The following is a 17,117-nucleotide window of genomic DNA, read 5'->3' as shown; positions in this document are numbered from 1 at the left end:
GATCTCAGTCTGCTTTGTCGATGTAGATCAAGAATCCTTCGGATCTCTTGTCGGTGTGGCTGTGGGGTCCGAAACCCACAGATCCTCGTGCGGCGTCGGGTACGCTAGCCTGCTGTAGTGTGAGCCCGGAGGTCTGGCTGGAGGCTAGTACAGTAGCTCTCACTTTGTCTGTCTGAAAGAACTGTGTAATAGTCGTCTGGGTGGGCCCCTCTCTGACTGGGACCCGCTGTGTGCTCTGCTCTCTAATGTGCCATGCCTCTCCCAGAAAACGGCCAAATGATCTCTGATCCATATCAGTCATACATCCCTGAAGTGAGCTGCTCAATGTGTATCTAGATCTCAACTCTGAGAGAGAGAGAGAGAGAGAGAGAGAGAGAGAGAGAGAGAGAGAGAGAGAGAGAGAGAGAGAGAGAGAGAGAGAGAGAGAGAGAGAGAGAGAGAGAGAGAGAGAGAGAGAGAGAGAGAGAGAGAGAGAGAGAGAGAGAGAGAGAGAGAGAGAGAGAGAGCACCTTTACAATCTTACCCAAAATGATTTCTACAATAAACTAGCAACAATAGTTTATTTGTATTTTAAAAATGGCAAAAAGAGAAATCACTATGTGTGTGTGTGTGTGTGTGTGTGTGTGTGTGTGTGTTTAGCATTTGTTACCTCTTGCGTAAAATAATCTCTGCAAAAAGAGAGACAGATGAGCACCTATGACCTCCTAACCAAATTAATCTTTGCAACAACACAACATCAAGACTCATAAATGATATCAAACTCTACTTTACAAAAAATAGGTAAGAGAAAATGTAAAGAGAGATAAACATCTATGTTTTACCTAAATTCTCAAGCTACAAGGAGAAGAAATTGCAAAGGTAAATGAAACTATCAAAGCCTTGATTACTCTCACCAAAGAGCTTCAATGGAGATGAACATTTAGCAAAATGGATTATTGAGGGAAAGTGGTATGCTACTCAATTTTTAGTCAAATTTATTTCATAGGAGAGAGAAAAAGAAAAAGTCAAAAAATCCGTGTAATATATCTAATTTTCTTAACTCAAATACTAAAAATTAGACCTACTTTAACATTTGTCCACTTGTTTAAGAGCTTTTACACTTGTATACCCTCATAATAACTTCAATTATATTAACATTTATTTAATTATTTCAAATTAATCACGAAAATTTTCAAATTTAATTCACATACATATATATACATATATGCACACACGTATACACATGCACACACACAAATGTGTGTGTGTGTGTGTGTGTGCGAAGAGAAAGAAAAGACAAGAAAAATTTAAAATTTAAGAAAAAAACAAGCCTTAATGGAAAGGCTATAAGGGGGCTAAAAGGTGTCTGCTTGTGGAGGGGGGTTGATATCTCAAATTGCAACCTCCCTAACATTGTGCTGTCAACTAGGGGGTCCTCTTCTTTCCTCCCTCCTCCCTCCTCCCTCCCCACCTCTCCCATGGCCACATAGTCAATTAGGGGTCCCCTCCTATACTGATGGTTTGATGTGTGCCCCATCTCTCCCTCCCTTGCTCCTCCTAGATTATTTTCTAATAGTTGTTTTCATTTACTATTTTTTAAATTATTGATGAATTTTGCAATTTTTGTAATGCTCTATAAGTCGTTTAACATATCATGAATATATATATATTTATATACACACACATGTATAAACACACACACACACACACACACACACACACACACACACACACACACACACACACACACACACACACACACACACACACACACACACACACACACACACACACACACACACACACACACACACACACACACACACACACACATTTATTATAAGAAGCTAGGAAGATATATGTTCTAGTGAGAGATTATTGATAATACCTTGTCACATTGGCATAGGTATAAAAGGTGTGAGACGTGTAATTTTTGACATCTTTTGATAATAATACAATTATTATCTCTCATCTCACCTCCTTGCTCACAACTTTCATGGCTTCTCTCTCTTCTTTCTTATCTTTCTAGTATTTCCCTCCCCTCATCACTCATTTTCTCTCCTCTCTTCTCTCTATTTTTCTCTCCTTTCTCTCACATATCAGCCCTCTTCTTAACTAGTGTATCAAAGCATTGTTCTTTGATCCATTTAGTTCAATCTTTCTCTAGATTTCCTTCATAGACTAGTTACATTCTCGTTACTCAAGGACAATGTGTTAGCTTAGAAGTAGATGAGTGTAGAGACCAAGGAGACCAAGGATAGCCTAGTCAAAGCTAACTAGAGTGTATCAAGGAAAATTTGGAGGCGTCATGGACAAAATGGCAAGTTGTGGATAAGAAATAGGCCATTTTAGAGTTAAAATGAGATAAGATGGGAAAAATAGAATTAGTCAGGGTTAGAAGTCTAGTTACTTTTCAAACAAGCTTGCTCTTTCCTCTTTCTTTTAATCTTTTGGTTGAAGCTTCCATGGTGGCTACCAAGGATCCCTCCTTGCTTCTTAGTGAACATATCTCTTCTTTTAACCATGGGGCAAAGGTTCTATACTTCAAGAGTAGTAGATTGAGTACAAGTTTGAAGGTATTGATCAAGTAAAAGACTCGAGGAGCATGCTCATGATTTTTGGCTCAACTTTTGCTAATCATCTTGCTCAAATTAATACCTCTACTACCTCTAATGTTCTATATATTGGTCAACCAACCTTGGAACACTCATTTGGGAGCCATTACAATAAGCCTTCATAAGATTTGAGCCTCTAATTTTCATCCTCCTTTTTGAAAACATTAAAAAACAATAGGGCATCCATAGCCACAAGAACAAAGCTTCAACTTCTTCAATATTTGGCTCTTCCTGTCTTCTAAGGCTTCTTTATTGTCATTATTAGGCAAGATTGGCTTCAAGTTTGAAGAAATTAGAAAGATTTCAGCAACTTCAACTTCTTGGAGTGCATAATGGAGTCATATTTAGGGCTTTCAGTCAGAGAGCTTGAATCTTTTATATTCCATTTTCAAGAGTACTCAAGGCATTGATTCTTCAAGGATTTAATTATCTTTAAGCATGTATAGGCTAAATTAATTGGATTCCAAGAAGCTCTTGGATTGATTTTGGACAAACTTTTCAAGTAATAGACTCAAGTTTTCGCTCCTATGCAAAGTGTACGCATTAGTTGGGAATAGGATAAATTAGAATGGTGGGAAATGGGAAAAAGGGCCTAGGCTATAGCCGGCCATGTAAAAAAGGGAAAAGGGGATGACCGCCCAAAAAGGATTTAGGGCTTTGTATATAAAGTTGAAAAGTGAATGAGAGGCTCATTCTTTGGTGTGTGGCAAAAAAGAGCCCTCTTCTTCCTCTCTTCTTCTCTCCTTCTTGCTTGTGTGTGCTCTTGAGAGAGGGAGTGAGAGAGTGGGAGGGAGTGAGTGTGTGTGGGAGTGAGGGATCAAGAGGGTGAAGCTCTTCACCATCTCCTCTTCTCTTCTTCTCTTCCCTTCTCTTCTCTTCTCTTGCGCGTGCAGCTATGGAGGATGGAGCTTGGAGATGGAGGAGGCTTGAGGATGCTTGAGCTAGCATCAAGAATAGTGCGCTACCGGAGTGCAAGAGAGATGAGGGTACTCGATCAAGCATCAAGGTAAGCTCACTACACTCATAGGATCGACGGCGCGTTGGCTAGGTGAGAGATAGCTATTAGAGCTCACTTGGAACGCTTGAAACAATAAGTGGTCAGTGGGTCTTGGCGGTTGAGCGAAAGCTCCCACATTTTGGTTCTGTTGTCGGGACCAACGGATTCAAGCTTGAGCACTTGCGCGCCTCACATCGAGCATCGAAGTAGGGTATTCATCCCCGAAATGGAGCTTGAGATAGGTAGGAAGTTTGGGTGTTTTTGATCTTCAAAACAGGTGAGTATTTTGGGATATTTTGGTTGTTTGATGCTGGGAAAATATGGAGAAACTAGTTCAGTGTTTTGCTTTTGATTTTTGTTGCATTTAGAGTAGGTTAACAGTAGGAAATCGCACCCGAGAGGCATAGGGTTTGCTGCTGTAAAACAAGGAGAAAATCGGGAAAAACAGGTGGAAAATGGAGGAAATGCTCATTTGAATGTGTAGGAATCGCAAGGAGAGTGACCGGTAACATCCGGGTAAGGTCCAGTAGGGTTATAAGTTCTTGAAGGGCAAGGGAATCCTCATTTGCAACCAGCTGAGAGAGAGAGAGAGAGAGAGAGAGAGAGAGAGAGAGAGAGAGAGAGAGAGAGAGAGAGAGAGAGAGAGAGAGAGAGAGAGAGAGAGAGAGATTGGGCGACCAGTTCGATCGATCAGTGCAAGGAGTCACGTTGCTATCGGCAATCCCCAGGTATATAGATCTCTTCCCCATCACTCCAACATCATTCCTGTTGAATCTTGCAGCCTATAATAATCGATACCTTAATATTTTGGACGAATTTATGCCCGAAAGTGCGTTCGCATTGGCGGAATCAGACACTCAATTCAGTGTCCGATTCTTAGAATCGGACGTTCGATTTTGAGAATCGGATGTTTGGACAACCGTCCGATCGGACCAACCCGTCCGATTTGGAGACTCGGACCACTTGGACACTCAGACCAACCCCGTCCGATCGGACGCGTAGCCCGATCGTCCGATCGAGGAAATCGGACTCACGAATTAGGACACATCAGCAATCAGACCACAGGCCTGGTCTGATTGGACCAATTGTCCGATTTTCGAAAATCGGACACTCAACCCCCGTCCGATTCTGAGACTCGAACGGCCTTGGACCCACTGGTCCGATTCCTAGAATAAGACCACTGGTAAATCATACCACTGGTAAATCGGACGTCCGATTCTCAGAATCGGACACATCCTTAGGTAGAAAAGAAAAAAAAAAGAAAAACATAAAAAATTGACCCCCACGATCGACTGGAGGCGCAACCCGCTCCAGGACAACATAGCGAACACCAAGGGAGAGGGAGATAGTGCTGGAGCACTCCCTAGCGACCTGACGAGTTGAAAATGGAAACCCAATCGGAGGACTTGTGATCAACCCTCTATGAATAGCAAGAAGCAGCGCAGACCCTAGAATCCACTAGAATGGCCAGGACTTGAGCGATGAAGCTTATTAGGCCCGAGACGAGACAAGAGGGCGTAAGCATATAGAGACTGTTGCCGCAGTCATAGTGAATTCCGCACTTGAAGTACACATAAATAAGCTGAAAGCCTGATTGGGCACAAGTGCACGAGAAACGACACACTCACCGAGTGACCATAAATTGAGGTTTGTATTCAATAACCAAAGGAACTCACTCAGATAAACCACTCAAGGAACCCACCAATAAGAGAGGACCCAAGACATAGACAAACCATCGAAGCGCAAGGTAGGACCAAGCAAGGAGCGCAAACCATGAGGATCTGTCAAGTCTATTCAACCTGATTGACAGCGTAATGGAGCGCAAGAACTCGACCATGACGGACGAGAGCTTTGACCAGCGGTCTAACGAGAATCTCGATTTGAACGTATTCCCAGATGCTATTCAGCAGAGTAGCTGGTGAGCAATTACGATGCGCATGCCCAGTACAAGCACCGCGGCAGGACAACAGATGCAATCATTGTAGATCTAGAGGAGGAGAGAAGGCTAGCCTGCAAGGCATTGCAGGGCATAGCCGAGTACAATAGGAATCAGCAGGCTAGGAGCCAAAGGCAAAGCATGGAGTTGCATGAGGTGCAGCGAGTGCCGAACTTGGCTGGCCGAAATCGAATGGACCATGAGAGAGCACTAGAGGGAGACTTGACATTGAGCGAGCTTCTCATGAAACGGTTGCTCGATAATACAGCAGTAGAGCACAGTGCCACTGCATTAGCGACATCACTGCTCGTAGGATTAAGGGCGAACCAAGGCTCAAAAAGCCAAGCCAAAATACCGATTGTTGCCAAGCAACTCGATAAGTACCAACCGCATCACGATCCATACAGCTTTGTTGAGCAGTTTGAGCAAGTCTGCGAAGCCAATGGCCCCAACGATGTCGTATTGCTGCGCATTCGAGGCAAGTAAACTTTACCTCATGAAAGCTTCATCAGAGTTTTAATGAAGGGTTCATAAGAGGTCTCCTTTGTCATGAATCAAAGAATTTTAGGGTTTAATTTGTGAAAGGTGTTGAATGCATCTTGGTACATGCCAAATGAGAAAAGGGATCTTTACAAGAATACAAGGTTTCTGATATTCCAGGTGCTCTCTTCTTTGATGTTGATGGAGTGGTAGATCCCACCTTCAATTTGCCCACATGTTACCATCACAGTCAGTTTTTTCTGCTGCTATATCTTCTCTAGGCATCTACAATAGTGGTACCTTGGTTGTATATGATGGGGCAGGAATAGAGGAGCCGAAAGAAAAAAAAACAAGAAGGACTATTTTTGAAGTGAGGGCTTTTTGAAGGGAAGAAAAAACGAAGATGATGGGAGGAGAACAGGAAGAACAGGGGAAGAAAATCCTTAATGCTCTAGGGAATTTGTCTATCTGCATACGACGATATACTCTGCAATTGGACTGTGAGGGCTTTCATAATAAGAGCTTTTATCAAAGAAACAGCAAAAACTCGGAGATCTGAGAATGAAGGGAGTTGGCATGTTTGTCCGAGAATGAAGAAGGATGGGGTGAGCTTTTTGACCGCAGCTCCTTTGCAAAGCTAGAATCCCTTTCAAATGTGACAACCCGACTTCATAAGAACTGGAATTATTTCCGCATGAACTATTTGCTCTTTCTAATAGCTGGAGTTGGATTCAGCCTGGTCACGCATCCTTTCTCTCTACTTATGTTAAACGGACTTCTGGGAGCCTAGTTTTTCTTGTATCTGTATCGGACAGAGCAGCTGGTCCTCTTCAATAGGCCTTTCAGTGAGCGGAAGGTTTTTGCAATGATGGTGGTGTTGACAATTGTGGTCGTATTTCTGACCAATGTTGGGTCTCTCCTCATTTCAGCTGCTATGGTTGGGCTGCTGCTGCTTGCAGTACATGGGGCTTTCAAAGCTCTATTAATGACAGGTCTTATGGATTTAGAGTATTGATAGTTACAGAAGATGAATCCGTATCCTTGTTGCAGCAAGGGGAAGTGGTCTGGAATAGAGAGGATGGACTGGCATCTATAATTGAGGCATCAACTGCTGAACTTCCTATAGAGAAAGAGGGTGTTTCAGTAGCAAAGGTTGAACATGGCTTGGCTGAATGGCTGAAGGGTCATATTCTGAAACTCAAGGCAACCCTTTTACTGGCCAGTCCGGAAGAGGTTGCAGCTATACAAGCTCTGCACCTACATAATGCGGAGAAGACAAAAATGTCCTGTGATCATAATGGATTTAGGAAACTTCTGATTGTTCTGACAAAGGCCGGAAAACTATGCGCCATCCATACTGGAGATGGTCGAGTAGTGTGGTCTCTCTTGCTCCCTTCGTTTCAAAGCTCTGAACTCAGCACTGATGAAAGGTGCTTAAGACATAGTAATCACTGAGTTAGGCCATCTGAACAATATGGGAGGAGATCGAAGACCCAAAAAACCTACATAGGGCAATGTGCCAAGTACAGTAAAAGCTCTATAGAGTTTGACAATCTGGCTTGCAGTAAACAGAGAGATAGAGCTTTCATTTCGTGCCTAGGCAATACAAAACGTCTTCTATCTTCTGTAAACAGAGATTATCCAGATGACAGTGCCAAAGCTCCTTTAGACAGGGATTTCTTGGATGTTTGCATCAAAGTTTCATCTGTTTCTCCAATGGGAAGTTCAGTGAATACTTGTCTGTGAAGTTGCAAATTTTCCTGTGGAACCAGGCCGAGGCATTCTTGTTGTGGGGAAAGAAGGATCTTCTATGACTATGGATTTGAACTTAGACAATAATTACCTATCTGAATCAAAAGATCATGTTGTCACAACAGAGCTCTTCTAATATTGACCTTCTATCCTGAAATTATTCAAAGTCCTCTGTGGTCACGACTTTGCTTTTGAAACCCTTTGACATCTTTGGTGAACCCGACGTGAAAGCGTCGCAGAAATTTTAGGATGGGAGATACTTCAGCATCCATTTCAGCTTCTTCTACGATTCCTGCTGTGTCCTCTACTTCAGCTCCATCATTGACTGCTGCGTCAAGTACTTCAACAGATGATCTAAAGCAGATTTTGTAAAATATGTCCATGTATATGCAGCTTCAAAATCAGTAAACACAATTGTATATGCAGCAACAGCAGCAATTGCATCAACAACAGTTGTCTCAGCAAAGGCAACTATATTCGGAGTAGGAGAATGCAATCAGCGCGACTAAGGCGATTGAAGCAGTTGAGAATGAGAAGAAGCTATTTGATGGCCGTAATGTTTTAGCATATTTGAAGACATATGAGATCAAGATGGGGTTTTTTGGAGTTCCAGCTGGACTTATGAGTAAGTATTTCCTTCGTCTTGTCACACCCGCCTTGAGGGCGAAAGTGACTGATCTTTTTATTCAAAATTTGCATTGACAAGATTTTAAGAAGGCCCTAAAAGAAGAGTATTTCCTTGAGGACTTTGGGATGGCTACATGGCGGTCATTCCAAGAGTGGGTCTACATGCCAAACAAAGGTCTAGCTGCTTCAGAGTTGATTCGAGAATTTGAAGAGAGGTATAGTCAGCTTGATGCCATTGAACAAAGAGCATTGGATGTTGAGAAAGTTGAGCTTTTCTTGCAAGCTGTAGATCTTGCTCTTCAGGAAGAATTGGGAGAGCTTCTTGAGGATCGCACGAAGCCTATGGGTCTTAAAATGGATTGGCAAGATGCCCAGGATGCAGTCTCGACTTTGACCAAGAGGAGGATATGGAAGACCCGCCTACAGAATGGTTCTATGACACCGACACCATCTTCTGCTCCTATGCCTGCTTCTATCCCTGTTATTTCTTCTCCTCCTTAGCCAGTTTCTTGGCCTATGCTAGTGCCTACTGTTTCCACTCCTCCTATTCCTCTTGTTCCATGACCGATGCTAGCACCTTTTGCTCCAAAACCATCCGCTCCATCGGTGCCTTCCTCTCTTGATGATATAATCAAAGGCATAACGGATTTGACACTGGAGTCAGTTAAAGCAGAGTTGGTGGGAAAATTGAAAGAGCAGTTTGCTTCGACTGCGCCTACTATATCTTCTAGTGCTCCTAGTGCACCTAGGAGTGCTCCTAGTGCACCTAGGAGAGATCGAAGATGTATTTGGTGTGATAGTACGGACCATCAGCATTGCAAGGATTGTGAATCTTTTCAGGATGCAAGGAGGAAGAATTTGGTATATTGGGGACAAGATGGTAAGATTTGATTGACTGAAATAGGAGCTCTGCTTGCTACCAACTTTGGTAAAGGTGGAATGAAGAAGTTAGTGGATGACATGGCTGCGCGTACTTCTTATGTGGCAAGTAGAGGAGATGCTTCTGCATATGGAGTTTAGATTGAGAAGGGATCAGAGAATCAGTCAGCATTATGGACTTATGCTATGGAGAATGCAAACAAGGGAAAAATTCAGCAAACTGTTTTGACTAGTGCAGGCTCTAGCATCAGATCTGAGACAGGTTGGGATTCGCCTGTTGGGTACTCTATTTATGCCTACTTGGCTAAGTCTCAGGGAGCAAATGTACTTGTTGATGAGAAGCGTAAGAGGGATGAAGAAAATCCAAGTGCAGCTAAAAAGACTAGAGGGGGTGAGTTTGTTACTCCACCTACTGCAGGACCGTCTTTGAGACCAGGGCCAGAACGACAGATGGAAGATGCTCAAAAGAGAGAAAAGAGGCAAGAGCCTAGAGAGAGAAAGCAGCTAGGGTTTAGATTGATGTTCGATATTGAGACATCTACAGACATGAAGAAAATCTTTAATGACAAGATATTTGGCAGTGAGGTGACTTTCACTATTTCTGAGGTTTTGGGCATTTCAAAAAGAGAGTTTCAAGATTAGTTTCAAGAGGTCTTGAAGAGGAAAAGACATGCATTGCCTACTACTGATACATAGGGAGTTTTGATTGGGGAGTTGGATGAGGATGGGGATGAGGTTATGATTGAGAATGCTTCTGTTTTTCCGCAGATAGAGAAGAGGGTTCAGCCTATGCATTATGCTGAAATTGATGAGCCTGTCTTGATACCGCGTAGTCACTTTTCATGGAGTCATTGGGCTAGGGCAACTACAGAGACGATGGTAAAAATTGGAGAGAAACAGGTGCCTAATGTTGCTTTGGTGGATCATGGTTCAAAGATTAATCTCATAGTTCGTGGAGTTTATGAAAGTAACAGATGGCCTATGGATGTAGAGCATGGGTGGTGTATGAGAGCCGCCAACAACACTACAGGTGATTTGTATGCTGCTTGTCCCAGTGTCAGGGTTTCTATTGGAGATGTAGAGGAGGATTTCCATTTCTTTATGCAGGATTCATGCTCTTATCCCATAATTCTTGGACAGCCATTCATCACAGAGATGCGCATGGAGACAAAGGTAATGGATGATGGATCTACTTATGCACGAATTCACAGTAAAGATGGCATGAGAGTAGTTCAGTTTATGACCGTGTGTGTGAACCATGTTAGAAACAAGGATACTCTCAGAGATGCACCTTTGCCCACTGTGAGGGATTCGGGTTTTCATTAGGTACCGCCGTTTCGCGAGACGATAGTGGTACAGAGGAGAGGAGATTGGAGTTCTCACCTCCTCAGCAGTGTTTTCTCCTCCAGTTTTGTTGGGATTTCAGCAAACAGTTCGAAGAGTTATCAGAAAACTTCTAAGTTGCCTAGAGCTGCCAGGCAGTACATATGCAGGAAGGAGAAAAATTTGAAAAATGCAGGAATTTTAGAGGATGATGAGCATATAGATGGGATGTATGACAGTATGATTTGTGCAAATACGATGATAGAGATGGAAAATATGCTGAAAACTGATATGCAGAGTTGTCACATTAATGTATTAGTGCAATCCCTGGACATGCTTCATGAAATTGCAGATTTTGTGTCACAGATTGAGTCAGAGGCTGAGGTGATTCAGCAAAAAGTATTGAGTGCTGAAGAAATTCAGCAAACAAAGTTTCTAGCTGATTATGATTAGCTTACAGAGACATAGAGGGTTGAAAACTTTCAGCCAACAGAGTTTACTGCTGAAATATTTCAGCATCCAGAGTTTAGGGCTGTTCCTATGCAGTCCATAGAGTAGAGGGCTGAGGATATTCAGCCACCATTGGAGTTCAGAATTGCTGATTTACAGCAAGATTTGAGTAATGCAGAGGAACATAATGAAGCCAGGGTTGACACGAAATACAAGACTGTGGATAAGAAGGTGAAGTCGGTAGCTGTACCGCTTCCACCTGATAGTGATCAGTAAATAGAGAGGGCTGCCAAACAGCCAATTTTGAGGGATCCGGAGTATATAGGTCATAAATTTTCACCAGAGACTCTTGCTGAATTGAAAATTGGAAATGGTGATTTCTTGCTATCCACAGAGAAGCAATGCTTTCAGGAGATGCTTGAGCGACATGGAAGGGATTTTGCTTTTTTCCCGCATGAGATTGGATGTGTGAATCCAGATATTGTTGCTCCTATGGTGATCTTTACTATTCCTCATATTCCATGGAACCTCCGACCTATTCCAGTGCCTAAGGCACACCTGCCAAAGCTGATTGATTTGTTGAATGAGAAAATCAGGATGGGAATTCTTGAGCCTTCATCTGCACCATACTCAAATAGGTGGTTTACGGTTCCAAAGAAGAATGGTACTCTTCGATTTATACAGGACATGCAGCCAGTAAACAGAGTTACTATCAGGAATGTTGGTATAGGTCTAGTTGTGGATGAGTTTGCAGAAGCATTTGCTGGACGTGCCATCTATTCTTTAGGTGATTTGTATTCAGGATATGATCAGTTTCAGCTGGCTTTGGAAAGCAGGGACATAACCACTATGAGAACTCCTATTGGGCTTGTCAGGATGTGTACCTTGCCTCAAGGTGCCACTAATTTTGTTGTGCATATGATGAATGCCATGCATAAGGTTCTTCGTGATTATATACCTCAGCTTACCATGCCTTTCTTGGATGATGTGCCCATTAAGGGGTGTGCAGAAGAAGAGAAGAATGAGTGTCTAAATGAGCAGGGATGCAGATACTTTGTGGCTGATCATATTTCAGCTTGTGAGAAGATTTTGGCCAGGTTAGAAGAAGTGAACTTGACACTATCAGGACAAAAATCTGTTTTTGGAGTGAATGAGGTTGTCATTGTTGGACATATGTGTGGATATTATGGCAGGAAACCCTCACCTGATAAGGTGGATGCTATAGGCAAGATTACGGAGTATTGTTCTACCACTTCAAAGGTACGGAGATTCATTGGAGCTTGTGTGTTTTATATGATTTGGATTCCCCATTTTGCACACATAGCAGATTGTTTATATCAGTTGCTTCGAAAGGGGCAAAAATTTTATTGGGATGAGAGCCACACTAGAGCCATGCGGAAATTGAAGAAGTTATTGCAGTGGATTATAATTGTGGAAGGCCTATTGTATTGACAGTTGACACTAGTCCAATTGGCATAGGTTGGGCTGTGGGTCAAGATGATGCAGATGGAAACAGGTATGCTATTCGGTTTGGGGCGAAAGTCCTAAACGAGAGACAGAGGAGATATCCGCAAATCAAGAGGGAGTTACTAGGGATTGTTACGGCTCTAAAATGTGACAAGGAGTACTTTATTGGAGCTTCAGTTGTGGTGGAGACAGATTGCTTGCCATTGATAGGTATGATTACGAGCTGCTCTACTCTGGATATAGCTATGTTGAGATGGATTGCATACATCAAGTCATTAAATCTGGAACACATGCAGGGAATGATAATCCAGTGGTAGATATGTTGTCTAGAGCCAGATATGATGATGAGGAAATACTACTTGCAGAAGAGGATAATGCAGAAATTTCAGCCGCTATGGTTGATCATGTTTGCCATGTCTATGATATTGTGGCTTTCATAGAAGAACTCTATGTTGGAGATTGGTTTGCAGATTGGGAAGTACCTTAGTACACTAAGCAAAAGAGATGAATGGACAGATGAAGAGTTCAAGAAGATCAGAAGGAAAGCCTATGGTTATTTTCTCAAGGACGGATTTCTTTGGAAGCATCCGAAGAAAAGAGACAGATTACCTTTGCGGGTTGTCTGCGATAGAGAGACACAGTTACAGGTGATGAGGGAGTTTCATGAGAGTCCTTGGGCTGGTCATAGAGGAGTGTGGGCTACTTATGAGAAAATCAAGGAGAAATATTGGGGAAAGGCATGTATAAAGATGTTTCTCACTTTGTAGAGACTTGCAGAGACTGCCAGATGTATTTGGTAGTGCGTCATCGAGATGAGCTTCATCCGACCTATCCGCTATGCATTCATTATAAGTGGGTAGTTGACTTGGTTACGATGCCTATGGGTCTATGGCAGATGAGATATATTGTTTTGGCTAGAGAGGATCTTACCAATCATGTTGAGGGCAGATCTTTGAGAACGAAGACCACTAGTGCAGTGTGTAAGTTCTTATTGGAAGAAATTTTCTGCAGGTATGGCTGTGTGGGTAAGATCACTGCGGATCGCGGTGAATTGGATGCAGATGAAGCTAGGGAGTTTTTCTCTCAACTAGGAATCAAGTTGGCTCTAACCACAGCATACAATCCAGAGGGAAATGGAAAGAGTGAAAGAGGGCATCCGTCGATAGTGAAAGCATTAGCCAAAGCATGCAGAGGACGGATTGGAGAATGGCCAAGACTTCTACCATTTGCTTTGTGGGCTAATTGTACGACTCATAGTGTTACCACAGGATATATGCCTGCAAAGTTGATGTATGGTCAGAAACCTGTTATGCCGACTAAGACTTGTGCTTTGACTTGGTCAGTTTTACCTTGGCAGGAGGATTTGATGAGAGAGGAGCTCTTAGCTCTTCGGATTCAACAGTTGGAGAGAAGACCAGAGGATATTCAGCTAGCTATTGACAGGTTGAAGGTTGCTAGACTAAGAAATAAGGACAGGTTTGACAGTAGGCATCGCTTGCGGCCTAGAGCAATAGAAGAGGGAGACTGGGTATTAGTCTTTGATAGCAGCCTTGAAAATTAGCATACTGCACTTCGAAAGATGGTGAAAAGATGGTTTGGGCTGTACATAGTCAGACATGTCTTTGATAATGCAACATATGAGCTAACCGAATTGGATGGGATAGTGCTTAGAGTGCCTATTGCAGGAAAAAGAATCAAGATTTTCAAGAAAAGAGATGATGAAGATTATGCATTGGAAGAATTTGCAAGAGAAGAGCAACGAGAAGAAACTCCAATAGAAGAGACAGATGATATGACAGATAATCTTGTTGATATACCGAAAATGCACAATGAAGAGATTGATCTGTTTGTGGATCTTGATGATAATGATCATGGGTAGTTGGCCCATCCGGAGGATGCGCAGAATTAGAGGGGATGGATGTCGTATTGCTGCGCATTTGAGGCAAGTAAACTTTACCTCATGAAAGCTTCATTAGAGTTTTAATGAAGGGTTCATAAGAGGTCTCCTACGTCATGAAGGAAAGAATTTTAGGCTTCAATTTGTGAAAGGTGTTGAATGCATCTTGGTACATGCCAAATGAGAAAAGGGATCTTTACAAGAATACAAGGTTTCTGATATTCTAGGTGCTCTCTTCTTTGATGTTGATGGAGTGGTAGATCCCACCTTCAATTTGCCCACATGTTACCATCACAGTCAGTTTTTTCTGCTGCTATATCTTCTCTAGGCATCTACAATAGTGGTACCTTGGTTGTATATGATGGGGCAGGAATAGAGGAGCCGAAAGAAAAAAAAAACAAGAAGGACTATTTTTGAAGTGAGGGCTTTTTGAAGGGAAGAAAAAACGAAGATGATGGGAGGAGAACAGGAAGAACAGGGGAAGAAAATCCTTAATGCTCTAGGGAATTTGTCTATCTGCATACGACGATATACTCTGCAATTGGACTGTGAGGGCTTTCATAATAAGAGCTTTTATCAAAGAAACAGCAAAAACTCAGAGATCTGAGAATGAAGGGAGTTGGCATGTTTGTCCGAGAATGAAGAAGGATGGGGTGAGCTTTTTGACCGCAGCTCCTTTGCAAAGCTAGAATCCCTTTCAAATGTGACAACCCGACTTCATAAGAACTGGAATTATTTCCGCATGAACTATTTGCTCTTTCTAATAGCTGGAGTTGGATTCAGCCTGGTCACGCATCCTTTCTCTCTACTTATGTTAAACGGACTTCTGGGAGCCTAGTTTTTCTTGTATCTGTATCGGACAGAGCAGCTGGTCCTCTTCAATAGGCCTTTCAGTGAGCGGAAGGTTTTTGCAATGATGGTGGTGTTGACAATTGTGGTCGTATTTCTGACCAATGTTGGGTCTCTCCTCATTTCAGCTGCTATGGTTGGGCTGTTGCTGCTTGCAGTACATGGGGCTTTCAAAGCTCTATTAATGACAGGTCTTATGGATTTAGAGTATTGATAGTTACAGAAGATGAATCCGTATCCTTGTTGCAGCAAGGGGAAGTGGTCTGGAATAGAGAGGATGGACTGGCATCTATAATTGAGGCATAAACTGCTGAACTTCCTATAGAGAAAGAAGGTGTTTCAGTAGCGAAGGTTGAACATGGCTTGGCTGAATGGCTGAAGGGTCATATTCTGAAACTCAAGGCAACCCTTTTATTGGCCAGTCCGGAAGAGGTTGCAGCTGTACAAGCTCTGCGCCTACATAATGCTGAGAAGACAAAAATGTCTTGTGATCATAATGGATTCAAAAAACTTCTGATTGTTCTGACAAAGGCCGAAAAACTGTGCGCCATCCATACTGGAGATGGTCGAGTAGTGTGGTCTCTCTTGCTCCCTTCGTTTCAAAGCTCTGAACTCAACACTGATGAAAGGTGCTTAAGACATAGTAATCACTGAGTTAGGCCATCTGAACAATATGGGAGGAGATCGAAGACCCAAAAAACCTACATAGGGCAATGTGCCAAGTATAGTAAAACCTCTATAGAGTTTGACAATCTAGCTTGCAGTAAACAGAGAGATAGAGCTTTCATTTCGTGCCCAAGCAATACAAAACGTCTTCTATCTTCTGTAAACAGAGATTATCCAGATGACAGTGCCAAAGCTCCTTTAGACAGGGATTTCTTGGATGTTTGCATCAAAGTTTCATCTATTTCTCCAATGGGAAGTTCAGTGAATACTTGTCTGTGAAGTTGCAAATTTTCCTGTGGAACTAGGCCAAGGCATTCTTGTTGTGGGGAAAGAAGGATCTTCTATGACTGTGGATTTGAACTTAGACAATAATTACCTGTCTGAATCAAAAGATCATGTTGTCACAACAGAGCTCTTCTAATATTGACCTTCTATCCTGAAATTATTCAAAGTCCTCTGTGGTCGCGACTTTGCTTTCGAAACCCCTCGACAACGACCAAACTCAATGCTCGCAAGCATTCGGGCTTTGCCTAGGCGACAAGGGTAGGATGTGGTATACGAGCCTAGATGCTGCAGAGCGAGGTAACTTCAATGACCTGAAGGATCTCTTTGTCAAGAGATTTGCCGAGCCTGGATACTCCGACAACCTGCTAGTACGCTTGATGAACGTCAAGCAGAAAGAGAAGGAGGACATCCTACGTGACCCATGTGAGGAGTCTCTTTAAGAGAATCCCTCTAGGTGAGCGACCGACTGATAGGGCAGTTTTGACTGTATTCATAAGCGGAATTCAAGACGAGGAGTTGTATAAGGCTTTGGCAGGCAATTCAAGCTTGCAATGGGATGCGGTGGCTAGAGTGTTTGAGGAAGCCATCAGAGTCAATGATCAGTTGAAAGAGCGGAGCTCCAGGAGCTCAAATCTAGAGGAGACCACCCTGTGAAGCTCAGAAAGAATGTTAGCCTCTAGTGGGCAGTCAATCTCATCATCCCAAGATAAGGGGAAGGCCATCAGACAGACCATGGCTTGGCTGAGGTCAAGATGGAATTAGCCAAGTTGCAAGACATGTTGAGATGACCAATGCGCCCGCACATGCAATGCGTGTACTGTGCTGGAAACCACTTGCCGGCCGAGTGTCAAGACCCTAGGTCAAGGCCTTGTGCTAACTGCGGTAGGTTCGGCCATGATGTCGCGCATTGTAGAT

The sequence above is a fragment of the Lygodium microphyllum genome, chromosome 29, assembly GCF_053477565.2.
Source record: "Lygodium microphyllum isolate KBCC chromosome 29, Lygodium_microphyllum_v1.1.10, whole genome shotgun sequence".
Classification (NCBI taxonomy): domain Eukaryota; kingdom Viridiplantae; phylum Streptophyta; class Polypodiopsida; order Schizaeales; family Lygodiaceae; genus Lygodium; species Lygodium microphyllum.
This window is presented reverse-complemented; position numbering follows the sequence as displayed.